General features: G+C 47.5%; 1 long non-coding RNA gene across 1 annotated transcript in view; it reads left to right on the top strand.

The window, feature by feature from the left end:
• The first annotated feature begins 16,708 nt into the window (after positions 1 to 16,708).
• The window catches only part of LOC112609004, a 15,876-nt gene continuing 6,449 nt past the window's right edge, over positions 16,709 to 26,135 (top strand). Inside the window, exon 1 of the long non-coding RNA XR_003116153.1 lies at positions 16,709 to 17,108. This is a non-coding gene — a long non-coding RNA (uncharacterized LOC112609004). The remainder of the gene's footprint in view (positions 17,109 to 26,135) is intronic.

The raw sequence follows: 26,135 nt of genomic DNA, 5'->3' as shown, positions 1-26,135 counted from the left end.
AATATTTTCCACTAAGAAGAAAAAAAGAGTAGAGAAGAAAAATAGCATTACCATCCATGCGCATGACTCTTGGTAGGTTTTTGTTGTTGTTGTTTTTTCCAAGACTGAGTTTCCCTCTTGTTGCCCAGGCTGGAGTGCAATGACGCGATCTCAGCTCACTGAAACCTCTGCCTCCCAGGTTCAGGCGATTCTCCTGCCTCAGCCTTCCAAGTAGTTGGAACTACAGGCGTGTGCCACTACACCCCGCTAAGTTTTGTATTTTCGGTAGAGACAGAGTTTCCCCATTTTAGTCAGGCTGGTCTCGAACTCCTGACCGCGGGTGATCCACCTACCTCAGCCTCCCAAAGTGTGTGGATTACAGGTGTGAGCCACCACCCCGCCTCTTTGTAGGTTTTAAAGGACTTTTCCACAAATGATCTCATGTGACCCTTGCCATAATCCTGTGAGGTGTGTGCTTTCATCCCATTCTTATGGACAGGTAAACAGAACCTCTGGGAACTCAGATCACCTCCCCAAGGTCACAGTGGATACAAGCATCCGAGGGTGTTGTCCCCACAGAATGCAGGAGATCACGTCCTGAAGTCATGGAATGTGGCTTTGGCCACAGTCTTTGTCTCAGTCTCATTCATCTTCATCATTTGGTTGTTTTGCTCCTAATTCATCTTTATTTAATGAGAGAACCTTGCATACTGACTCCATGAAAGGCCTTAGCACATGAGGGCGTGTTGAAATAGTTTGACTATTAGAATTCTCCTCCATACAAAAGAAAGCACGGAAGACATAATTTCTAAAATAACTAGGAATACATGCCTGTAAGGGGGCAAAGTAAAGCATCCTGTGTTACAATTAAAGTCAGAAAGTGGCTGGATATGGCTTCAGGCCCTGTAGTAATTATTACAGGCTAATGCCTGTAATCCCAGCACTTCGGGAGGCTGAGGAGGACGGATCACTTAAGGTCAGTTCGAGACTAGCCCAGCCAATGTGGTGAAACCCCATCTCTACTAAAAATACAAAACTTAGCCAAGCATGATGGTGCACGTCTGTAATCCCAGCTATTCAGGAGGCTGAGGCACGAGAGTAGTTTAAACCCAGGAAGCAGAGGTTGCAGTGAGCCAAGATTGCACCACTGCACCCCTGCCTGGGCAACAGAGTGAGACTTACTCTCAAAAAAAAAAAAAAAAGAGCCTGGGTCTGGGACCAGATGGCCTAGGTTCCAATTCTGTCTGCAGTGCTTACAGGCATATGACTTTGAGCAAGTTGCTGCCTCAGTTTCCTAATTTGTAACATGAGGTAATGACAATATGCACATTATGGGGCTGTTATAAAGATTAAATAAGTTACAAACAGTAGAGAATTTAGGGCAGGCCAGGTGTGGTGGCTCACGCCTATAATCCCAGCCCTTTGGGAGGCTGAGGTGGGTGGATCACTTGAGTCCAGGAGTTTGAGACCAGCCTGAGCAAGATGGCAAAATCCATCTCTATAAAAAGAAAAATTAATAAATTAGCCAGGTGTGGTGGCACGCCCCTGTAGTCCCAGCTACTTGGGAGGCTGAGGCAGGAGAACAGCTTGAACCTGGAGGCAGAGGTTGCAGTGACCCAAAATCACGCCACTGCACTCCAGCCTAGGCCACAAAGTGAGACTCTACCTCCAAAAAAACAAACAAAAGCAAAATTTAGGGCAATCTGGCACATGGTAACATGAGTCACACTGCAGCAGGAAGAGCTGCCGACGAAACCCCTCAGACACTGTGTTAAAGAGGAAAGGGGTTTATTTGGCTGGGAGCATCGGCAAGACTCCTGTCTCAACAGCTGACCTCCCCGAGTGAGCAATTCCTGTCCCTTTTAAGGGCTCACAACTCTGAGGTGCGTGTGAGAGGGTCGTGATTGATTGAGCAGGGGATATGTGACTGGGGGATGCATGCACCAGTAATTAGAAAGGAGCAGAACAGGACAGGGATCTTCACAGTGCTCTTTTTTTTTTTTTTTTTTGTGAGACAGAGTCTCGCTCTGTTGCCCAGGCTGGAGTGCAGTGGCCGGATTTCAGCTCACTGCAAGCTCTGCCTCCCGGGTTCACGCCATTCTCCTGCCTCAGCCTCCCGAGTAGCTGGGACTACAGGCGCCCGCCACCACGCCCGGCTAGTTTTTTGTATTTTTTAGTAGAGACGGGGTTTCACCGTGTTAGCCAGGATGGTCTCGATCTCCTGACCTCGTGATCCGCCCGTCTAGGCCTCCCAAAGTGCTGGGATTACAGGCTTGAGCCACCGCGCCCGGCCTCACAGTGCTTTTTTATGCAAATAACCAATTAGGTCAGGAGTCAATCTTTAACTACCAGGCCCAGGGCACGGAGCTGGGCTGTCTGCTTGTGGATTTCATTTCTGCCTTTTAGTTTTTACTTACTCTTTCTTTGGAGGCAGAAATTGGGCATAAGACAGTATGAGGGGTGGTCTCCTCCCTTAATACATTTGACCCAATCGTTACATGCACCACACGATGCAGAAGTCCACAGACACAGGCTGGAAGGGATCCTGTGGACACCAGCATCCTCCTCACCACCACGACAGCATGGACTGAGCGAGCACTGTGTGCCAGCCATCACGTCAGGCGTGTGAGATCCGGCATTCCATGGGGCGGGGGGCGGTCATTAACCCCACTTTACAGACGAGGAGATCTGGGCCAGGCAAATTAGACAATCTGCCCAAGGTCATACAGTGTCACATCCCCAACACCAGTTCTTCCCAGTGTGCCTGCTTCTCCGCCACGCAGTGGGCCGGAGATGGGTTCTTTCTCTGATTTTCTTACTTCTTGTTAATGTCATAATTGTCTCATGATAAACTTAAACTGCCTATGGAAGGTAACCCCAAAAGCCCCAGGCAAGACAGGGAGGGGAGCTGAGTAGCTGCCTCCTAACCCAGGAGTAGGGACAGCATCTGTCAAGGCCAAACTTGGCCAACTTCACACTTCCCGGGGCTATAGCACCAGAGTTGTCCATACTGGGGGCTTTGGAGGGGTCAAGAAGTCAGATCCCCAGAAATTTCCAGCCCCCTCTTGCCGGGCATTCTCAATGTGTTCTTGACATTTGGCTATTCAGACACTGAAAGTCTTGCTCAGTGAGGAGCGGGAACCAGACAGCACGCCACTCCTTGGTGTTTCCAAGGCACCAGCGACCTCAGATGTGCCACCAGGGTGAGGAGGCAGCTCTTACTCTCTTCCACTAGGGAACCACAAAGGTAAAGCCCTACATTGGGTGCCTAGCTCTCTGGCATCAGGATGCCTGAGGCCCAAGGGTGATGGCAGCTGAACAGACGCACACCATGTCACAAATTTCCAGGGTCTACCCAGCTCAGGGGGCAGCTTTGCGGTGCAGGAGAGAGAGGAGGGAGAGGTCTGGCCATCAGTCTTAGGCCAGACGACTCAGCTGATCTCCAGAACGGAGATGGAGCACTCGGCTTTCATTTCTATCTTCCAGATGTGCCTTGCAGGTCACACATTATTCCTGTTCACATGATAAAGGGCTCTGTTTTCCATTCTCCCTTGTTTGCATTCCCCTCTGCACCCAGATAGCACCCCAGCAGATTAAGGAGCTGGCAGGACAGTGAGAAAAGCTGGGCACAGAGTGGAGGGCTCGCAGAGCATGTGGGAGGCTCTCCCTTCAGGTGTCTGTGTTGCCAGCAGTGAATCCCACTGTACCTTGAAATACATCCAGCACCCTCGTTGCTGCCGTGCTGGGCCAAGCCACCTTTATGTTTTACCTACGTGACTGCTCTAAACCCTAACAGATTTCCTTCCCTGTCTCTTCTTCACTTCAGCCGGGTCCTGTCCCCTCCCTGCTCAGAACCCTGCAATGTCCCCTACCTCACTCAGCATCAAAGCAAAGTCCTTAAAACAACCCAAACATCCATCAGCAGATGAATGGATCAGCAAAATGTGGTATATCCATAAAACAGAATATCATTCTACCATAAAAAGGAATGAAGTACTGATGCCTGCTACGACATGGATGAACCTCGAAAACGTGATGCTGAGTGAAAGAAGCAAGACAGAAGGCCACACGTTGTACAATTCCACGTATATGACATGTCAAGAATAGGAAGTAGATTAGTAGTTGTCAGGGACCAGGGGGAGGAGCAAAGGGGCAGTCTTTTTTTTTTTTTTTTTTTTTTTTTTGAGACTGAGTCTGGCTCTGTCGCCCAGGCTGGAGTGCAGTGGCCGGATCTCAGCTCGCTGCAAGCTCCGCCTCCCGGGTTTCCGCCATTCTCCTGCCTCAGCCTCCCGAGTAGCTGGGACCACAGGCGCCCGCCACTTCGCCCGGCTAGTTTTTTTGTATTTTTTAGTGGAGACGGGGTTTCACCGTGTTAGCCAGGATGGTCTCGATCTCCTGACCTCGTGATCCACCCGTCTCGGCCTCCCAAAGTGCTGGGATTACAGGCTTGAGCCACCGCGCCCGGCCAAAGGGGCAGTCTTAACGGGAACGAGATTTCCTTTTGGGGTGATGAAAGTGTCTGAATGCATAACATTAAGGATGCACTTAATGTCGCTGAATTGTACACTTTAAAATGGTTAGTTTTATATTCTGTGAATTTCACCTCAATAAAAAAAGTTTTAAAGTATCGCATTAAAATTATAAAAAGTGGGGCCGGGTGCAGTGGCTCATGCCTGTAATCCCAGCACTTCGGAAGGCCGAGGCAGGCAGATCATGAGGTCAGGAGTTCAAGACCAGCCTGGCCAACATGGTGAAACCCTGTCTCTACTAAAGATACAAAAAAATTAGCCAGGCGTGGTGGCACGCGCCTGTCATCCCAGCTACTCGGGAGGCTGAGGCAGGAGAATCGCTTAAACACGTGAGGCGGAGGTTGCAGTGAGCCGAGAGCACACCATTGCACTCCAGCCTGGGTGACAGGGTGAGACTCTGTCTCAAAAAAATATATATATATATATACACACACATATATATATAAAGTGGTTAAAATTATAAATATATTACATTTTGCATATTTTACCATGCACACACACACACACACACACAAAACCCAGGCCTTTACAACCAGCCATTCCTCCATGGCCATCTCCTCCACTGTCCCCTTTCTGTCCACTCCAGCCACATTCCCACTCCTTCCAGCTCCTCCGAAACACCAGGAACATTCCTGCCCCAGGACCTTTGCACCTGCTGCCTGTGGCCTGGAAGGCTCTTCCCTGGATACAGCATGCTCCCTTGCCAAGTTGCTCAAATGTCCCTTTCTCGATGAGCTCCTCCTGACCATTCTATTAAACTTGCACCACCTCCTCATTCAGCATCTCAGATTCCCTTTAACCTGCTTTCTATGTGTCCACATCAACTTACTTCTATCATGTTTGTTTTCTCTCTCCCTTTATAGGCAGGTGCCTGCCCCTCAGTAAATACTCGTAAATGCTTCCCGTTTACCCCTTCACATGATTCTGTCTGCCCCAGGAGCTCCGCCGGCTTTCACACATTTATTTCTTCTTATCCATTACCAAGTCCTGCTCATTCCTCCCCAGGAGAATATCTACTTCCTTTCCTCTCCACCTCCATTGCCAGGTCCACAGACAGTGACCCTGTTGTTGTTGTTGCTGTTGTTATTTGTTTGTTTGAGATAGGGTCTTGCTCCGTTGCCCAGGCTGGAATCAGTGGCCTGATCATGGCTCACTGCAGTCTCAAACTCCCAGATTCCAGAGGTCCTTCCACCTCAGCCTCCTAAGAATCTGGGACGCCGGGCGCGGTGGCTCAAGCCTGTAATCCCAGCACTTTGGGAGGCCGAGGCGGGCGGATCACGAGGTCAGGAGATCGAGACCATCCTGGCTAACCTCGTGAAACCCCGTCTCTACTAAAAAATACAAAAAACTAGCCGGGCGAGGTGGCGGGCGCCTGCAGTCCCAGCTACTCGGGAGGCTGAGGCAGGAGAATGGCGTAAACCCGGGAGGCGGAGCTTGCAGTGAGCTGAGATCCGGCCACTGCACTCCAGCCTGGGGGACAGAGCGAGACTCCGTCTCAAAAAAAAAAAAAAAAAAAAAAAAAGAATCTGGGACTACACAACGTGTGCCACCATGCCCAGCTAATTCTTTTTTTTTTTTTTTTTTGGTAGAGTTCTAGAGATACGGTCTTGTTTTGTTGCCCAGGCTGATCTCAAACTCCTGGCCTCAAACGATCCTCCCGCCTCGGCCTCCCAAGCCGCTGGGATAACAGGTGTGAGCCACTGCGCCCAGCATCATTTCATTTCACTTAGTTAAATGATAGATGTTAATATTTCTGCTTCCTTTTTGAGGAAGGAGTTCAGACAGCAGGAGTGGTAAGGGGCAGAGCAAAAGTTCTCCCCCAGTTCCTGGAATTCCAAAGCCTTCCAAAGTGGCAGGCTGAATGACGGTTACAGAAGGACCACATCCTAATCTCCAGGACTTGAGATGGGAGATGACCCTGGACCAACCAGGTGGGTTCAGTGTAATCACAGGGCCTCATCAAAGTGGGGCAGGATGAGCAGCAGCAGGAGACGTGACAACAGAGGGGATGTAGTGACATGAGAATTGGGCTCAGTTAGGAACACAGGCGGCCACTGGAAGCTGAAAGACACAAGGACACTCGTTCTCCTCTCGAGCCTCTAGAAGGAACCGGCTCTGCCTACACCCTGACTTTTGCCCTGTGAAGCTGATTTCAGACTTCTGACTTCCAGAAACATTCTCCTGAGATTAAATGTGTTAAGTCACTAAGCTTGTGGTAGCTTGTTACAGCAGCCATAGGAAAGGATCGCATGTTCCTTCCGGACCAGCCAGTCAGCATGAGGTCAGGTAGGACCCCGCAGAGACACTAGCCAGAGGGACTCGCCACCAAATGCAAGGGAGCAAAGGCCCCCGACGGTTGTTCACCAACTCTTTGTCATTCTGTTCCCTCGAGAGTGACTGACTGTAAGTGACCAAGAGAAGCAAACAGAATGAATAAATTTGGGAGGCTACGAGTGGCCTCCGATGCTTTTGGGCAAGGTCCTGGAATAAGCCCCAAGGGCACAGACCACCCATGGCCTGGTCCTGGGGCCTCAGGAGGGGAGGAAGGAGTGGCTGTGTGCATGAGGACGGCAAACGGGCTGTGTTGTTAATGCCACGGGTCTGGACCAAGAACATGGACAGCAGTCACTGCAGGGCTGGGGTGGGAGAAGCCTCCAGAGAGGGCTTCGAGGAGGGCCTCACGACACAGATCTGTTCTTGGCTGTGCTGGGCCCTCAACTCCTGGGCTGGGAAAATCTCTTCCCTTGTCTGGGCCTCCTATAAAATAAGGGGGTTGACCAGTGAGCTCTCTAAGCCAAACACAAATTCAAAAGGTTGACCAGTGAGCTCTCTAAGTCAAACACGAATTCAAAAGGTTGCAGTAGAGGGCATTAGGTCAATTGGGTTAACATCAATACAAGCCTCCGATCCCAAACCTAGACTTGTAGTTTTAGATAAATGTATTTTGCATTCTTAGTCTCCAGAGGGGAAATGTTCCCTATCTGCTTCAGGTGTAACTGACAATGATAATAATAATACTTCTTCCCCACAAGTTTTAAGTCCAATAAATGTAACACTAATTACTATTACTGTGATTGGTAATGATAACGAGAAGGAAGCAGAAGACAGGCTAACTATGTGCGACATCCCATACTAAGCACTTTGCAGATTTTTTTTTTTTGAGACGGAGTCTCGCTCTGTTGTGCAGGCTGGATGGAGTGCAGTGGTGTGATCTTGGCTCACTGCAACCTCTGCCTCCTGGGTTCACGCCATTCTCCTGCCTCAGCCTCCCAAGTACAGGTGTCTGCCACTATGCCCGGCTAATTTTTTGTATTTTTAGTAGAGACGGGGTTTCACCGTGCTAGCCAGGATGGTCTCGATCTCCTGACCTCGTGATCTGCCCGCCTCAGCCTCCCAAAGTGCTGGTATTACAGGCATGAGCCACCGCGCCCAGCCTTTTTTGTTTGTTTGTTTTGTTTTGTTTTGTTTTGAGATGGAGTCTCCCTCTATTATCAGGCTGGAGTGCAGTGGCACAACCTCAGCTCACTGCAACCTCTGCCTCCTGATATAAAATGGCATAGTATTTGCATATAACCCACGCACATCCTCCTGTGTAGTTTTTTGTTTGTTTGATATGGAGTCTCACTCTGTCCCCCAAGCTGCAGTGCAGTGGCACAATCTCGGCTCACTGTAACCTCTGCCTCCCGGGTTCAAGCGATTCTCCTGCCTCAGCCTCCCAAGTAGCTGGGAGTACAGGCCACTCTACAAAGCCTGGCTAATTTTTGTATTTTTAGTGGAGACAGGGTTTCACGATGTTGGCCAGGCTGGTCTCGAACTCCTGACCTAAGGTGATTTGCCCACTTCGACTTCCCAAAGTATTGGGATTACAAGTGTGAGCCACCATGCCTGGCTCTCTCGTGTCCTTTAAATCATCTCTAGGTTACCTATAGTACCTCATACAATGTAAATGATGTGGAAATAGTTGTTATACTGTATTTTTATTTATATTATTTTTTATTGTTGAAATGTTTTTTTTTTTTTTTTTTTTTTTTGAGACGGAGTCTCGCGCTGTGTCACCCAGGCTGGAGTGCAGTGGCGCGATCTCGGCTCACTGCAAGCTCCGCCTCCCAGGTTCACGCCATTCTCCTGCCTCAGCCTCCGAGTAGCTGGGACTACAGGCGCCCGCCACCACGCCCGGCTAGTTTTTTGTATTTTTAGTAGAGACGGGGTTTCACCATGTTAGCCCGGATGGTCTCGATCTCCTGACCTCGTGATCCACCCGCCTCGGCCTCCCAAAGTGCTGGGATTACAGGCTTGAGCCACCGCGCCCGGCCGTTGAAATGTTATTTACTTATTTATTTATTTTATTATTATTATTTTTTTGAGACGGAGTCTTGCTCTGTCGCCCAGGCTGGAGTGCAGTGGCGTGATCTCGGCTCACTGCAAGCTCTGCCTCCCGGGTTCACGCCATTCTCCTGCCTCAGCCTCCCAAGTAGCTGGGATTACAGGCGCCCGCCACCATGCCCAGCTAGTTTTTTTGTATTTTTAGTAGAGACGGGCTTTCACCATGTTAGCCAGGATGGTCTCGATCTCCTGACCTCGTGATCCACCCGCCACGGCCTTCCACAGTGCTGGGATTACAGGTGTGAGCCACTGCGCCCAGCCTGAAATGTTATTTTTTATTGTTATTGTTTTCAAAGGTTTTCCATCTGCCCTTGGTTGAATCAGAGAATGTGGAACTTGTGGATAAAGAGGGCCGACTGCGATAACTGAAATAATGATGTCACAAAGCAGCGCTTATGCCTCCTAGGTATAATACTCTCTGGTATCTTCTCCTCTATTTCATTAGAATTTGTCTTTAAATTCATTTCCTGACTCATTACTGAGTCCTGACTTGTGGTTTGAAAACACAGGACCTCAGGACGTGTGAGGCCCTAGGACTGATGCAGGGTGGAGGGCGAACTGAGATCCAGGCCCGAGAGAGGCACCCCTGCTCCCGGCTCCTGTCCCACTCAGCCTAAGAACTGTGTCTAGGCCCACAGCTAAGGCCACTCTGGCAGCTCCTGCAGCCATCCCTTCCACGTGACCGATGCCTGGGCTCCAAGCCCACCCTGCCTGCCACCCCCCGGCCACCTCAGCTGAGCCACCCAGCCCACCACATCCCCCACTCCCTAGGCCATCTGGCCTGGATTTCACACCCCAATTCCAGGTCTCTATATATTAGAATATAGCTTTGGCCACGTGTAATAGCAACACAAGACAAGAGAGCTTGAACAAGGCAGTTGTTTATTTCAGAGCTGCCTTGGGTGTAAGAAGTCTGAGCCAGAGAGGCAGCGTCAGTGCCCAGAACTCAGGCTGCCTCCATCATCCCTGCAGCATGGCCGGGTCTGCACCGTGTCCCTGCACACTGCCACCTCCAGCCACAGCCACCAGGAAGAGAGAAGGGGAAAGGGCAGGGAAGGTACCATCCTGCCCCTTAAAGGATACGCACTTAAAAGGGACACAGGATACTTGTGCTCAAATCTTCACTGGTCAGAACTTAGTCACATGGCAACATCCAGCCATAAGAGACACTGAAAGTTACCTGGATTTTTTTTTTTTTAGATGAGGTCTTGCTGTCACCCAGGCTAGAGTGCAGTGGTACAATCACAGCTCACTGCAGCCTCAATCTCCAGGGCTCAAGTCATCCTTCTACCTCAGCCTCCCAAGTAGCTGGGACTGTAAGTGTGCACCACCATGCCTGGCTAATTTTTCAAATTCTTTGTAGAGATGGGATCTTGCTATTTTGCCCAGGCTGGTGTCAAACCTCTGGGCTCAAGCAATCCTCCCACCTTGGCCTGTCAAAGTGCTGGGATTACAGGTGTGAGCCACCATGCCCGGCCTTATTTTCATCTGTGAGCCACAGTAGTTTGTGGCACCCTAGGACCAAGGCTCTTTAGGACTGAGACTTTTACCTTACTCTTTTTTTTTTTTTTTTTGAGACAGAGTCTCCCTCTGTCACCCAGGCTGGAGTGCAGTGGCACAATCTCGGCTCACTGCAACCTCTGCCTCCCGGGTTCAAGCAATTCTCCTGCCTCAGCCTTCTGAGTAGCTGGGATTACAGGCATGCACCACCACGCCTGGCTAAGTTTTTTTGCATTTTTAGTAGAGACAGGGTTTCACCATATTGGCCAGGCTGGTCTCGAACTCCTGACCTTGTGATCTGCCTGCCTCGGCCTCCCAAAGTGCTGGGATTACAGGTGTGAGCCACCATGCCCAGCCTGCCTTGCTCTTATAAGTTCTTACCTAAGGGACCTGCATTTCATCTGTGGGGACAAGCGTGACTCTATTTTAAATGCTAATCCACCACACGACTTCTGACTAACTCTGAGTCCAGGAATGCCTCCAAAATGTCTGGTTGACATATTGCTCTTTATGTAGACACACCTAGTCACTGTAAGATTCACCTTTCTTCCAAAACAACCCTGAATGTTGCTGCATACATCATAGGCTGTGATGCCCACAGCCACCTACACACTCCTTCCAGAGCACTATGCTTCTTACCCAAGATGTAAGTCCTGGATCTGGGGGATTGCAATGTGAGGATCAACCTGTCTTGTGGCCACCCAAGACCACGCTTCTGTCTGTAAATGCCCCTAATAAATCAGCCTATACTGACAACTGAATTTGTCTGCCCCATTCTTTGGTTTCTTGGCTCCTTTGGCATTTGGGGGCCATTTTGCACATACAGCCCTTTTGGGGAACAGCCTCCTGCATGCTGGCCCCTGCTGGAACCTGGCCTCCCACTGACAACCCTTTCACACTGACCGCTGGAGTAATTTCCTGTGGCTGCCAAAGCAAATCAACACAAAGTGGGTGGCTTAAAACGACAGGACTTCAACAGGTCTTTTTGAGGGATATGAATCTACCCACAATAGTCTACCCTCTGGCTCCCATAAATTCATGTTCTTCCCATTTGCAATGTATAGTCACCCTATTCCAACACCCCTAAAAGTCTGAACCCATTCCATTATCAACTCCAATTACAAAATCTCATCTAAATACTGTCAACTCCAAAAGTCCCAAATTTCTTTCTTTCTTTCTTTCTTTTTTTTTTTTCTTTTTTTGAGATGAAGTTTCGCTCTTGTTGCCCAGGCTGGAGTGCAAAGGTGCGATCTTGGCTCACAGCAACCTCTGCCTCCCAGATTCAAGCAATTCTCGTGCCTCAGCCTCCTAAATAGCTGGGATTGCCTGCACACAACACTACGCCCAACTAATTTTGTACTTTTAGGAGGGACGAGGTTTCACCATTTTCTCCACATTGGTCAGGCTGGTCTCAAACTCCTGACCTCAGGTGATCCACCCGCCTCGGCCTCCCAAAGTGCTGGGATTATAGGTGTGAGCCTCTGCACCTGGCTAAGGTCCCAAATCTCATCTTCTAAATCAGGCCCAGGTGAGGCTCTGGGTATGGGCCATCCCAGGTTCAAAATTCTTTCCCATCTGTTCACCTAGAAAACTAGAAAATAAGTTGCCTGCTTCTGAAATATAATGGTGGGACAGATATAGAATCAACATTCTCATTTCTAAAGGGATCGACTGGAAAGGATAAAGGAGCCATGTGTTATAAGAAAGTCCAAAACCCAGCAGGGCAAATTTAATTCGAATTCAAGTCCTGAGAATAATCTCTTGCAGTTTGATGCTTTGCTCTCTGGGCCAGCCATGGAGGTTACATTGGCCCTGGCTTCCGGGCTGCTTGCAGAGGCAGAAACCTGGCTGTCCCCACCAACCTCTGAGCTGCCATGGAGAAGGCATTCTTCCCTTTTCTTGAAGGATAACACATGTTTGCAGCTGAGTAGCTCCATCAGCCCATTTCCTACTCATAGAATCTGAGAAGTCTGACAGCCTTCCTTGGTTTCACCCTGTCTCTGTCCTCTTCAATCCAAGCTGGCAGTAATTTTTGGTGAGGTAACATTCTCCAAATCATTGTGGTCTCCTGTGCATGTCAAGAGGGATCCACATCATTAAATAAAAGGGTCCTCCACAGGTCCTTCTTGGATAAACCTACTCCAATTCCTGACTTCTGCTAAGATGGCTGACTGGATCCATGAGTCACACACGCTGATTTTAATCTGCATCTGCTTAATCTCACCAGCAGAAGATCATCCAGTCACACTTTCTTGCCAGTGCCTGCCTTAGCATCTTTTGCAATGTGGATAGACTGAGAATTTTCCAGATCTTCAAGCTCTGGATTCTATTTGCTTAACAGCTCATGCCTCAATTTCTCTCTCTCCTATTGTCTTTTGCCACAAGCACCAAGAAGAAACCGGGATGCACCTTCCACACTTTGCCTGGAAATATACTCAGCTAAATACCCAAGTTCATTTCTTACAAGTTTTGCTTTCCACCCAACAGCACAACACAACTCAGACAAGTTCCTACCACTTTATAACAAAGGTTGCTTTTCCGCCAGCATCCAATAACATGTCTATCATTTTCTCCTAGGGCCTCACCAGAATCACCTTTAACATTCATATCCCAGGCTGCAGTAGCAACACTCTGTTCATGACGATATATGTATTCTCTAGAATGATGGAAACTTTCTCTACAGCTCTCCTCACTTATTCCAGAGCTCTCTCACCAGAATCACCTTTAATTTCTATGTTTCTAGCAACAATCTCTTCAAGACAATCTAGACTTTTTTTTATCATGCACCTCAAAATTAAGCAGTAGAAACATATTCCGCCATAGTTCTGGAGCTAAAAGTGTGAAACCAAGGTGTTAGCAGGGTTAGTTCCTACTGGAAGCTCTGAGGGAGACTGTTCCATGCTTCTCTTCTGGCTTCTGAAGGCTGCCATGCTCCTTGGTCCCCTCAGCTTGCAGCTGCATCACCCCAACCTCTGCCTCCATCTTCACAGGGCCTTCCGTGCTATGTCAGTCCATGAGCGTTTATGTCTCTGTTTTCTTTTCATTGTTTTTATTGTTGTTTTGAGATGGAATCTTGCTATGTTGCCCAGGCTAGCCTTCAACTCCTGGCCTCAAGCAATTCTCCTGCCTCAGTCACCCAAGTAACCAGGACTACAGACATGAGCCACTGCACCCAGCTTTGTTTTCTTTTCTTATGATGACGTTAGGCCCAGTCTAATCTAGTATGACCTTAACTTGATTACATCTGCAGTGACCCTATTTCTAAATAAAGTCACATTGTGTATCTTTTTGGGAGACACAGTCCTACTCACTGCAGTGTATAAAATCCCTATAAGCGAAATGTTCATTTTTATCCCACTGCTTGTTTTACTGAAGTGGTATATATTCACAGGCATCAGTGTCAGAAGATAGGTTGCACTGAAAATAGCATAGCCCCCAAATGCATTTTGTCACCAAGAGTCACGAAGGAGGACTTCATGTTGAGAACCTATGGAGCAGGGAGTTTCAACAAATTCTTATAATTTTTTGCCTGGCCAAGCAGGCCAACAATGTGCAGTTACTCGATTTGATTGAAGCACATATTGAGCAATATTTCAGAGTCTGGAGCTCAAGTTCTGGCATCAGATGGCGTGAGTTTAAATCCAAGATCCACTATGACCACATTCAAGTCACTTAGCTGTGCTGCTTTTCCCACTTTCCTAAGTGTCTATTGGGGATTATGATGGTATGTACCTACATGAGGCAGTTTCTGGGACTGACAAAGGCTCACGTAGGCTGAGACCTTATTGGGAGGCCATGGGAGAGTGCGTAGTATGGACAGTCAGGCTGGAGTGCCAGGTTCCATGCCAGGCTGTCAGCCTTGGTCCCACTACTGGTGAGAATGTTGGTGCTGATGCCACAGTCCCTGGAGCCTCTCTGCAGACACCAATAGACTCCCAGGTCTGCATTGCTGCCTGGAACAATCTCTCCCAACCTTTGCACCTTTAAAGCATCCTTCAGAATCCACGTCTCAGCTGGTGGTGGTGGTGGGGTCTCTGGTGGCTGAGCCCTGATCACATGCTGCATCCTAGAACACCAGGGTCCCCTTCACCACCCTGGTGAGTAGGAGACCTTGCCTCCCATCAATCCCCATACAGCAGAAGATTCCCCCAAATAAGAAGAATGTTTGGATATTGGCCAGCCAAAAAGGAAAAAAAGTCCCTTATGCTATCTGTGATAGAAGGATATGATGACTGGATGATATACTGAAAGCACATTTAGCATGGTACATGGTACATAGCAAGGTATGACAAATGGGAGTCATTGTTATTATTTAGAACTAGACTAGGTACTAGGAGATACTAGGTGAATAAGACATTCCATTCCTGGCTCTCAGGGATTCACAGTCCATGAAGAAAGAACCATGCATGCCAGTAACTCTTACATGAGCTAGAACCTGACGTGTGCCATGCAGAAGCGAGTATAGAAAGCAGGAGATGGGGCCGGGTGTGGTGGCTCCCACCTGTAACTCCAGCACTTTGGGAGGCTGAGGCGGGTGGATCACTTGAGGTCAGGAGTTCAAGACCAGCCTGGCCAACATGGTGAAATTGCATCTCTACTAAAATTACAAAAACTAGCCGGGCCTGGTGGCGTAAGCCTGTAATCCCAGCTACTTGGGAGGCTGAGGCATGAGAATCACTTGAACCCAGGAAGTAGAGGTTGCAGTCAGCTGAGATCATGCCACTGCACCCCAGCCTGGGCAACACAGTGAGACACTATCTAAAAAAAAAAAGTGGGAGATGGGTGCAGAGGAGAGGGAATGCCCCACGCTGTCTCAGGGAGCCCGGGAATGCCTCACACAGACGGTATCTGCTTCCATCCAGGACCTTTGCAAAGCGCATCCACACAGGGAGACAGCACAAGGAAGACAGCGTAGCCCTTTGTAAATTAAAGAAAAATACTGGAGGTGCTTGAAATGCCAGTTGGCTTTGATTTCTGAGCATGAGCACTTGGTATGAAGTTAAACAGATTGCCCCGAGCTGGTTTCAATCCTAGAGATGAGGGCTTGCTTGCTTTCTTTTTCCCGTTTGCCTTCTGAAATGTTGTCAGCTGATTCCGAGACATCAGCTGGCAACTTTTTTTTTTTTTTTTTTTTTTGAGGCGGAGTCTCACTTTGTCACCCAAGCTGGAGTGCAGTGGGGGTAATCTTGGTTCACTGCAACCTCTGCCTCCTGGGTTCAAGCGATTGTCTGGGATTACAGATATGCACCACCACGCCCGGCTAATTTTTATATTTTTAGTAGAGATGAGTTTTCACCATGTTGGCCAGGCTGGTCTCAAACTGTTGACCTCAGGTGATCCGTCTGCCTCGTCCTCTCAAAGTGCTGGGATTATAGGCGTGAGTCACCACGCCCAGTCTCAGCTGGTGACATTTTGATTTTTTATGTTTGATTGTTTATTCTTAATAAACAAGGCTTACTGAAAACTAACTGATGTCTTCAGGTGGTTAAAAAAAAAAAAAAAGGGCCGGGCGCGGTGGCTCAAGCCTGTAATCCCAGCACTTTGGGAGGCCGAGACGGGCGGATCACGAGGTCAGGAGATCGAGACCATCCTGGCGAACACGGTGAAACCCCGTCTCTACTAAAAAATACAAAAAACTAGCCGGGCGAGGCGGCGGGCGCCTGTAGTCCCAGCTACTCAGGAGGCTGAGGCAGGAGAATGGCGTGAACCCGGGGGGCGGAGCTTGCAGTGAGCTGAGATCCGGCCACTGCACTCCAGCCCGGGCGACAGAGCCAGACTCCGTCTCAAAAAAAAAAAAAAAAAAAAAAGAAGGAAATTGACAATGCAAAAATAATCCTGTATGCCCTTCTCTCTCCTGCTGTCTCATCTGTCCTGCCTCCTCCCCTACTGACCATAGGGGGATCCTGGGTATATTCGGGGGTAGAAGAAAGCCTGTTGTTTTGGTGTGTAAGGAACTGAGACCTGGGGTCCCCACTTTTGCATGGTGAACACCCCTCTCCTCACTATGATGCAGTTCTTATAAACAGCAAAGTCTTGCTTTTGAATTATGAGTCTGTAGCCTTTTTTTCCCCACAACCTTGAGCCTCTGCCAACCTTGTTAAAACTCAAGGATTCTTTTATTACAACATTAAGAGTTAAAGGGGAGAATGGATATGGCCTACGACCAGCCTTTTCTGCCACTATTCCACTTGTCAAGGACATGTTAGTTCCCATTTGAAATCTTTCTGCATCACACAACATTTCATCCTCAGGCCCATGTGGTCTGTGGGTGGGCCTTGTTCAGCTCCAACAAATGAAAGATTAATTAACAGAAGGAGCTGCAGCTGGGCCTGGAGGCAGTGGCTCTACAGCAACAGTGAGAGCCAAGCTGTGACGGACACATGCTGTTCCCCGACTCAAGGCTGCCGAGTTCCCTCCAGCGAGGCTGCTGACCTGTTTTTCTATTAGGAACAACCAGCAAATGCGATAATGAGGAAAATGTACACTGGCTCCTGTAAAGTTTAGTGAAGCCTGAAAGAAGTGCAGGAGGCCACGGAGATGCGCGAGGAAGAACATTCCAGGCAGAAGGAGCAGCAAGGACAAAAGCCCCTAGGCAAGAATGGGTGGGCAAGCCTGAGATCCAACATGGCAGAGAGCAAGCCGGAAGTGCTGCGCGGGGATCCTAAGGGGCGCTGAACAGGACAAACTCAGTTTTGTCTCTCAAATTCCCGCAATCAGGTAAGTCATCGGCCTCGCCTAAGATATATACCAATCTCCATTCTGAGGATTGGAGTGGAGACTCCCTATCCTCTCATGAAATGTTGAGTATCAGGGAATAGGTGTGTGCTAAAAAGGGTTACCTCAGTGGAACTGGGTTGCTCAAATCCTGAGCATTTCAAGGGAAGGACCGGCCCTTGACCAGCTCTGGGGAGATAACTTCTGGGCCTTTGGAATATGCCTGAGGAGAACACCTCTGTGACCTGAGACTTCAGCCCTGCCTACCCCTTATGCTAACGGTGTGGTTTATGGGGAAGACCTGTTTTTATTTGCTGGGAGCCCTGGGCCATGCTGTATCTGTTTGACTTCTGGATGGGTGGGGAACTGGGGAATAAATGGCTAAGGACGGTCATGTCTATATGACAGGAGCTCCATGCCTATATGACTGACCTCCATTAAAAATCACGGCACCAAGATTTGGGTAAGCTTTCCTGGTTGACAGTAATTGGTGTGCACTGTCACACGTTGTTGCTGGGAGGATTAAGTGTTGTCCCTGTGACTCTGCTGAGAACACCTGGAAGTTCACTCCCGGTTTCTCCTGAACTCTACCCTATTGTCCTTTTTTTCTACGCTGATTTTAATCTGTATTCTTTTTATCCCCAACTTCTGGCAAGTCTTTGATGTATTCTTTTCCTGTAATAAACTGTAACTGTGAACATAACAGTTTTTCCAAGTTCTGTGAGCCCTTCTAGCGAATCATGAAACCTGAGAGTGGCCTGGGGGCCCCACGGCAAAGTTGAATTCATCCCATCTATTTTTCCATCATCTTGCTACTCTACCTAGGTGTCAAAGCCCTAGCTGGAAGAGTCTGATTGGCTAACTTGAGTCACCCAGCCCATCTTGGCCAGGGGAGGAGAGGCACCTTGACAAGCAGGCCCCACACAGCTGCACGGAGCAGGAAGGAGGATGCCCAGAATTACTCGTATCAGAAAGAGAGAGTTGGGGCCAGTGTGGTAACTTACACCTGTAATCCCAGTGCTTTGAGATGCTGAGGCAAGAGGATTGCTGGAGCCCGGGAGGTTGAGGTGGAAGTGAGCTGTGATCACTCTTCTAATCTCCAGCCTGGGTGCCAAGACCCTGTCTCAAAAAAACAAAACAAAACAAGAGAGTTGGGAGCTGGGATGCTGGTTAGGACAAATAGCTAATATATGCACCAGGCAGGGAAATGGGAGTCCAGGCTAGCAGGAAGAAATTGGAGTCTTGAGGAGATAGTGACCAAAAAGCCATGTAGTATCTGGGTTTGTGTCCATCCAACTGTTGGCATCAAGAAATCACAACAGACGATGGAGGGTGCCAGCTGCAGGATGCAGCAGAATGTCAAAGATCCAGATATTTTTGTTGTGAGTTGAATTGTGTCCACCCCCACCAAAATATGTTAAAGTCCGAACTTCTGATATTTATTTGAAAATAGGGTCTTTGCAGATGTAAAGAGGTTAAGAGGAGGTCATACGGGATTAGGATGGGCCCTAAATCCGTTGGCTGATTCCTCACAAAGGGAGAGATTTGATGACGAACAGGTGCACAGAAAGAAGGCCATGTAAAGACGGAGGCAGAGGTTGGGGTGAGTCAACCCAAGGAATGCCAAGGATTGCTGGCAGCCAGCGGAATCAGGAAGGGGCAACAGCAGATTCTTTTTTTTTTTTTTTTTTTTTTTTTTTTTTTTTTTTTTTTTTTTTTTGAGACGGAGTCTCGCACTGTGTCACCCAGGCTGGAGTGCAGTGGCGCGATCTCGGCTCACTGCAAGCTCCGCCTCCCAGGTTCACGCCATTCTCCTGCCTCAGCCTCCGAGTAGCTGGGACTACAGGCGCCCGCCACCACGCCCGGCTAGTTTTTTGTATTTTTAGTAGAGACGGGGTTTCACCATATTAACCAGGATGGTCTCGATCTCCTGACCTCATGATCCACCCGCCTCGGCCTCCCAAAGTGCTGGGATTACAGGCTTGAGCCACCGCGCCCGGCCAGCAGATTCTTCATGAAGCTGTCAAAAGCATAACCCTGCCAAAATCTTGATTTCAAACGTCTGGCCTCAAGGATCATGAGAGAATCAATTTCTGTTGTTTTAAGCCACCAAGTTTGTGGCAATTTATTATGGAAGCCCTAGGAACTGTTACAGATTTTGCCACTGGAAAGGGAATGCTGCTTCTAAAAATATGGGTTGAATTGGCCACGTGGACGGCCAGTGCTGTAGAGAAATGATTGAAATGTCCACTCCTGTATCTACCAATCCTTTAAATTTCTTTCCCTGAATAGTTATTTCACAGGTAGGACGTTTATCAGTAATTTGATTTACCCAATAAGCTGCTCTGTCTTGTTTATCTGTGCTTCCAAATCCTCCTGTTCGTTTAATTTCACTTTTCCCCATTCCCACATATGGCACAATCAGGAGCTGTGCTATGCGCTCTCCTGGCTCTGCTTTCCAGGGAACAGAAGTAGACACAACAATTTGAATTTCCCCATTGTAATCTGAATCAGTGACTCCTGTATGTATTTGCACTTCATTTAAATTTAAACTAGACCTACCTAGAAGTAATCTTACCGTCCCTGTTGGCAAGGGTGCACAGACTCCTGTTGGCGCTTTTTGCAGGGTTCTCCAGGCAGAAGGCTCACAGCTTTTGTGCAGCATAAATCTACTGCAGCACTACTGGCTGTGGCGGGGGACAGGCATTGTACAGGGGTAAGGGAGTGGCCTGAGCCGGAAATGCCCCAGTTTGGAACAGGGCCCAGGACGGACCCCTCATGGCATTTCCCAAAATTGGGTTCCCATCTTTATCAAACTTAGAGTGACATTGATTAGCCCAATTTTTTTTCCTTTTTTATATTTTGGACATATTTCAGGCTCAGCAGTTTTCTTTTCTCCCCCCGTGTGGCAGCCTGACTCGCTGATTCTTCCTACATTCTTTTTTAATATGACCATGCTTCCCACAGTTAAAACAAGCTCCAGGACATGGAGTATTTCCTTTACCCACTTTCAGTCCTGCCATGGCTTGCACCAACCAAGTAGCCTTATGCAGATTACCTCCGATACTGTCACAGGCCTTAATATAATCAACTAAATGTGCTTTCCCTCTAATAGGTCTCAGAGCGACTTGGCACTCAGGATTGTCATTGTCGAAAGCTAGTAACCACAACAGTGTATCCTGAGCAGCCGAATCTGCAATCACCTTTCTAAGAGACTCCTTTAACCAAACTATAAAATCTGCATATGGTTCTTTTGGTCCCTGTTTTACAGCACTAAAGGAAGGGTATTGTTCTCCTCCTGAAGTGATTTTTTTCCCAAGCTGTAATGCACACTCCTCTAAGCTGCTCTATGGCATCATCCTGCATGACCACTTGTGCATCTAAACCAGCCCAGCCACTGACCCCCAAAAGTTGGTCTGCAGTTATAGTAATTTGAGGTTGGGCCTGGGTGTTGCGAGCAGCCCGAATGGAAGCTTCATCTGCCCACCAAGTTTTAAATTGTATGAACTGAGCAGGAGTCAGGCAAGCTCGAGTAAAAGCATCCTAGTCAGTAGGAATCATCTGACTGGAGAAAGCAACATTCTTTCACTGCTTTACAAAAGCAGTTAACTGTGTTACAAAAGGAGAACCTGGTCCATGTTGATCAACAGCTTGTTTAAATTCTTTAAGTATTTCAAAAAGAAAAGGCTCAAATGTAGCTATAATATTCCCCTGTTGATCAGGTGGGTGTATTCTAACAGGGAACTGCCAAGCATTCATATCACCCTCTTGTCTAGCTTGCTGGATTCCTGCCTGAATAGAACTGACAGTGGTCGCTTGATGCGCTGCTTGAACAGTCACTGGGGCAACTACTTTTCATCCAGTGTCCTCTGGAAAAGAAAGATCCGGAGGGTCAGGCCACTCTTCTTCTTCAAAATAATGAGGGGGTGTAGAGGGGTAGGGACAAACCTCTCCCTTCTTTGCCGCTTTAGCTGGCAAACAAACCTGCTCTGTCACCTCTTCTGTTACTTCATTATATTCTCCTTCTTCCTCTGATTCCTCCTCCTCATCATCTGTGTGGAAAGGCTCTAAGGTGGAATGAACCAGAACCCACACTGACCAGACAGTTATAGAAATATCCTCAGCACCATCCTTATATGCCTTTTTCAATGCGCTGCCTAGCTTTTCCCAGACCTCTACATTCACAGTTCCTTGGTCCGGAAACCAGGGGCAATATTTCTCTACCACACTAAAAACCTGCATAAGTCAGCTAGTGTTAACCTTCACTCCTCCTTTTCTGAGGAGCTGCCAAAGCAGATTCATATAAGCCTCATGCCTGCTCGACCCTTGTCCCATTGTTACCCTGATGCTTCCAAGCTCGCCTTCTTACTCACCACGGGGATTGCGTAAGAGTATTCGGGTGCCCTCCAGTGTAGTTCCATGATCTCCACCTGTCACTCCGGCGACCCTTCAACCCAGGTTTGAGCCCCACGTATGGGCGCCACTTGCCAAGACCAGCTCAGTCGTGGAGACCTTAACCCAGTGGCACTAGAGGAATGAAGACAAAGACACAGAAATAGAGTACAGAGTGGGATCAGGGGCTGACGGCCTTCAGAGCTGAGAGCCACGAACAGAGTTTGACCCACATATTTGTTGACAGCAAGCCAGTGATAATCATTGTTTCTATAGATTATAGATTAGCTAAAAGCATTCCTTACAGGAAACAAAGGGACAGGCTCTGGCTTGTTATCTGCAGCAGGAACATGTCCTTAAGGCACAGATCGCTCATGCTATTGTTTGTGGTTTAGGAATGCCTCGAGTGGTTTTCTGCCCTTGGTGGGCCAGGTGTTCCTTGCCCTCATTCCAGGAAACCAACAACTTCCAGCATGGGTGTCATAGCCATCACAAGCATGTCACAGTGCTTCAGAGATTTTGTTTAGGGGCAGTTTCTCATGGTCTATTTATGGTCAGATTTGGGGGGGCCTGTTCCCAGCAACTTTTTTCACAGAAATATAAAAAATGATGGTAAAATTCATATGGAACTAGGCCAGGCACAGTGGCTCATGCCTGTAATCCCAGCACTTTGGGAGGTGGAGGTGGATGGATCACCTGAGGTCAGGAATTCGAGACCAGCCAGGCCAACATGGTGAAACCCCGTCTCTATAAAAATACAAAAAATTAGGCATGGTGGTGGGTGCCTATAGTCCCAGCTACTTGGGAGGTTGAGGCAGGGGAATCTCTTGAACCCAGGAGGCGGAGTGCAACTGTTGCAGTGAGCCAAGACTGTGCCATTGCTCTCCAGTCTGGGCAACAAGAGCGAAACTCCATCTTGAAAAGAAAAATTCATATGGAAACACAAAATAATGCTGCATGGTCAAAACGATCTTGAGCAACAAAAACAAAGCTGGAGGCATCACACTACTTGGCTTCAAAATATACTACAAAGCTTAGTAATCTAAATAGCATGGTACTGGCATAAAAACAGACAGATAGACCAATGGAATGGATTAGAAAGCCTAGAAATAAATTCATGCAGTTATAACCAGCTGATTTTTGGTGAAGGTACCAAGAATACACAGTGGAGAAAGGACATCTCTTCAACAAATGGTGTGGGGAAAACTGGATGTCCGCACACAAAAGAATAAAATTAGACCTTTATTTCACTCCATATACAAAAATCAAAATGGATTAAAGACTTAAATATATCTGAAACTGTATAACTCCTAGAAGAAAACAGAGGGGAAAAGCTCCATGAACTCCACTGGTCTAGGCAATAACTTTTTGGTTATGACCCCAAAAGCATAGGCAACTAAAGCAAAAGATGTAGATGAGATTACATGAAACTGAAACACTTCCGCACAGCAAAGGAAACAATCAACAGAGTGAAGTGACAACCTGTAGAGTAGAGAAAATATTTTCAAACTGTACATCTGATAATGGGTGAATATCCCAAATATGTAAAGAACCCAACTTGATAGCAAGAAAACAACTCAATTAAAAAATAGGGGAAGGATATGAATAGACACTTCTCAAAGAAGACATACAAATGGCCAATGGGTAAATGAAAAAAAAAAAATTCTCATCATTAATCATGGGAAAATACATATTAAAATAACAATGAGCTATCACCTCACATTTGTTAGAATGGCTATTATCAGAAAGACAAGGGGTAACAGGTGTTGACAAGGATGTGGAGAAAAGGGAACCATTTTCCCTTTTGTTGGTGGGAATGTAAATTAGTACAGGGTTATGGAAAACAGTATGGAGGTTCCTCAAAAAACTAAAAATAAACACATGACCCAGCAATTCCACTACTGGGTATGAGGCAGGGGAATGGGGTCTGGAGGCAGGGAACCTAAGGCCGATAAGCACAGACTTACAGGTGCCCACCACCACGCCCGGCTAATATTTTGTATTTTTAGTAGAGACGGGGTTTCACTGTGTTAGCCAGGATGGTCTCGATCTCCTGACCTCGTGATCCACCCACCTCAGCCTCCCAAAGTGCTGAGATTACAGGTGTGAGCCACCACACCCGGCCTAAAGAAATAAAATCTTACCAAGAGTCCTGTGTTCATTCCTTTTGTGTGTTTACAGTGAGCGGATGTTCTAAAAGTATATATTTTTAAAAGTATTATTTAAATTTTTTATAGTATAATTTTCAATTTTTTAAATCTGTAAATCTATTTTTCTATTTTTGAGATGGAGTCTTACTCTGTAGCCGAGGCTGGAGTGCAGTGGGGTGATCTCAGCTCACTGCAACCTCTTCCTCCTGGGTTCAAGTGATTCTCCTGCCTCAGCCTCCTGAATAGCTGGGACTACAGGCGTGTACCACCACACCTGGCTAATTTTTGTATTTTTAGTAGAGATGGAGTTTCACCATGTTGGCCAGGCTGATTGAACTCGTGACCTCAGGTGTTCAGCCTGCCTCAGCCTCCCAAAGTCCTGGGATTACAGGCGTGAACCACCACACCCAGCCTGTACATTTATTAAATGTTTATTCTTGAAAAATTTTTTGGCTGGGTGCAGTGTCTCACACCTGTAATCCTAGCACTTTGGGAGGCTGAGGCAGGTGGATTGCCTGAGGTCAGGAGTTCGAGACCAGTCTGGCCAACATGGTGAAACCCCGTTTCTACTAACAATACAAAAAAAAAAAAAGAGCCTCACCTGTAATCCCAGCTACTCAGGAGGCTGAGACAGGGGAACTGTTTGAACCAGGGAGGTGGAGGTTGCAGTGAGCCGAGGTCGCTCCACCGCACTCCAGCCTGAGAGACAGAGCGAGATTCCCTCAAAACAAAACAAAACAAAACAAAAAAAAAACCTTTTTTGTTGCAAATAGAATCCGTGTTAGACTTTTTTTCTTTTGGCACTTCAAAGATGTTTCAGTGTCTTCCAGCCCCCTCATTTCTGATGAGAAATTAGCAGCCATTCCAGGCTTTTCCTTCCATGTGTGATAAACTGCTTTCCTCTTGCTGCTGTTGGGAGACAATTTTCCATGATTCTCCGTTTCCTCACGTCTAGGTGTTAACAGCAAATTTCCTCAGATGTATTACATTCCAGGATAGTAAAAATAAAAGAATCTTCTTTTTATTTTTGAGATAAGTTCTCCCTGTCACCCAGGCTAGAGTGCGGTGGCACGATCTCGGCTCACTGCAACCTCTGCCTCCTGGATTCATACAATTCTCCCACCTTAGCCTCCTGAGTAGCTGATATTACACACGCCACCATAGCCCGGCTAATTTTGGTATTTTTAGTAGAGATGGATTTTCACCATATTGGTCCGGCTGGTCTCAAACTCCCAACCTCAGGTGATTCGCCTGCCTCAGCCTCCCGAAGTGTTGGGATTACAGGCGTGAGCCACCATGCCTGGCCAGAGTTTCCACTCATTTGCTGCAGAAAGGTCCATTCAGGTAGGAACTTACTCTGCCACAACAGAACCAGAACCTCCATGAGTCTCTGCTAGTGGCGTTCACTCTGTTTTTTTCCTTCTTTGTAATTTATTTTTAAAAAACTGGGTGCGTTAGTCCTATAGGGGTTCCCCCTTTGTGTATTTTGCTGTTGCATCCCCATTGTGTCATTTTATTTTAAAAATATTTCACCATATTTGCTTCAGGTCTCTCTTTTTAAAGAAATAAAATCTTTTTTTTTTTTTTTATTTTTTTGAGACAGAGTCTCGCTGTGTCTCCCAGACTGGAGTTCAGTGGTGCCATCTCGGCTCGGCTCACTGCAAGCTCCACCTCCCGGGTTAACGCCATTCTCCTGCCTCAGCCTCCCGAGTAGCTGGGAGTACAGGTGCCTGCCACCACGCCCAGCTAATTTTTTGTATTTTTAGTAGAGACGAGGTTTCACCGTGTTAGCCAGGATGGTCTTGATCTCCTGACCTCGTGATCCGCCCGTCTTGGCCTCCCAAAGTGCTGGGATTACAGGTGTGAGCCACCACGCCAGGCCTAAAGAAATAAAATCTTACCAACAGTCCTGTGTTCGTTCCTTTTGTGTGTTTACAGTGAGTGGATGTTCTATAATGTATATATCAGCCTGCTACTAATTGTTTCTATTATTTGTTCTTGTAAACAATAGCAGGTGAAATTGACCCGATTGCTTCCTTTGTACAAACTGTAACCAAATACAAATTGCCCTCCAAGAATGTATTCTAATTTACCCTGGCAGGGTCCTTCCTCCCCAAAGATTTTTGCTATATAGTTATTTTTTAAAGTGTGTGTATTCATTTCTAAGGACTGCCATGACAAATTACCACAAATGGCGTATCTTGAAACAATATGAATCTGGCCAGGTGTGGTGTGGTGCACCTGTAATCCCAGCTATTTGGGAGGCTGAGGCATGAGAATCGTGAACCTGGGAGGTGGAGGTTGCAGTGAGCTGAGATGGCGCCACTGCACTCCAGCCTGGGTGACAGAGTGAAACAACAACAACAAAAAAAACAGAGAGAGAGACAGAGAGAAAAAGATAGAAAGGAAGAAGAAAGGAAGAAAGGAAAAGGAAGGAAGGAAGGAAGGAAGGAAGGAAGGAAGGAAGGAAGGAAGGAAGGAAGGAAGG

The sequence above is a fragment of the Theropithecus gelada genome, chromosome 16 (genome assembly GCF_003255815.1).
Source record: "Theropithecus gelada isolate Dixy chromosome 16, Tgel_1.0, whole genome shotgun sequence".
In the NCBI taxonomy this organism is placed as follows: domain Eukaryota; kingdom Metazoa; phylum Chordata; class Mammalia; order Primates; family Cercopithecidae; genus Theropithecus; species Theropithecus gelada.
The sequence above is the reverse complement of the archived record's forward strand: the minus strand, read 5'-3'. Positions and strand labels throughout refer to the sequence as shown.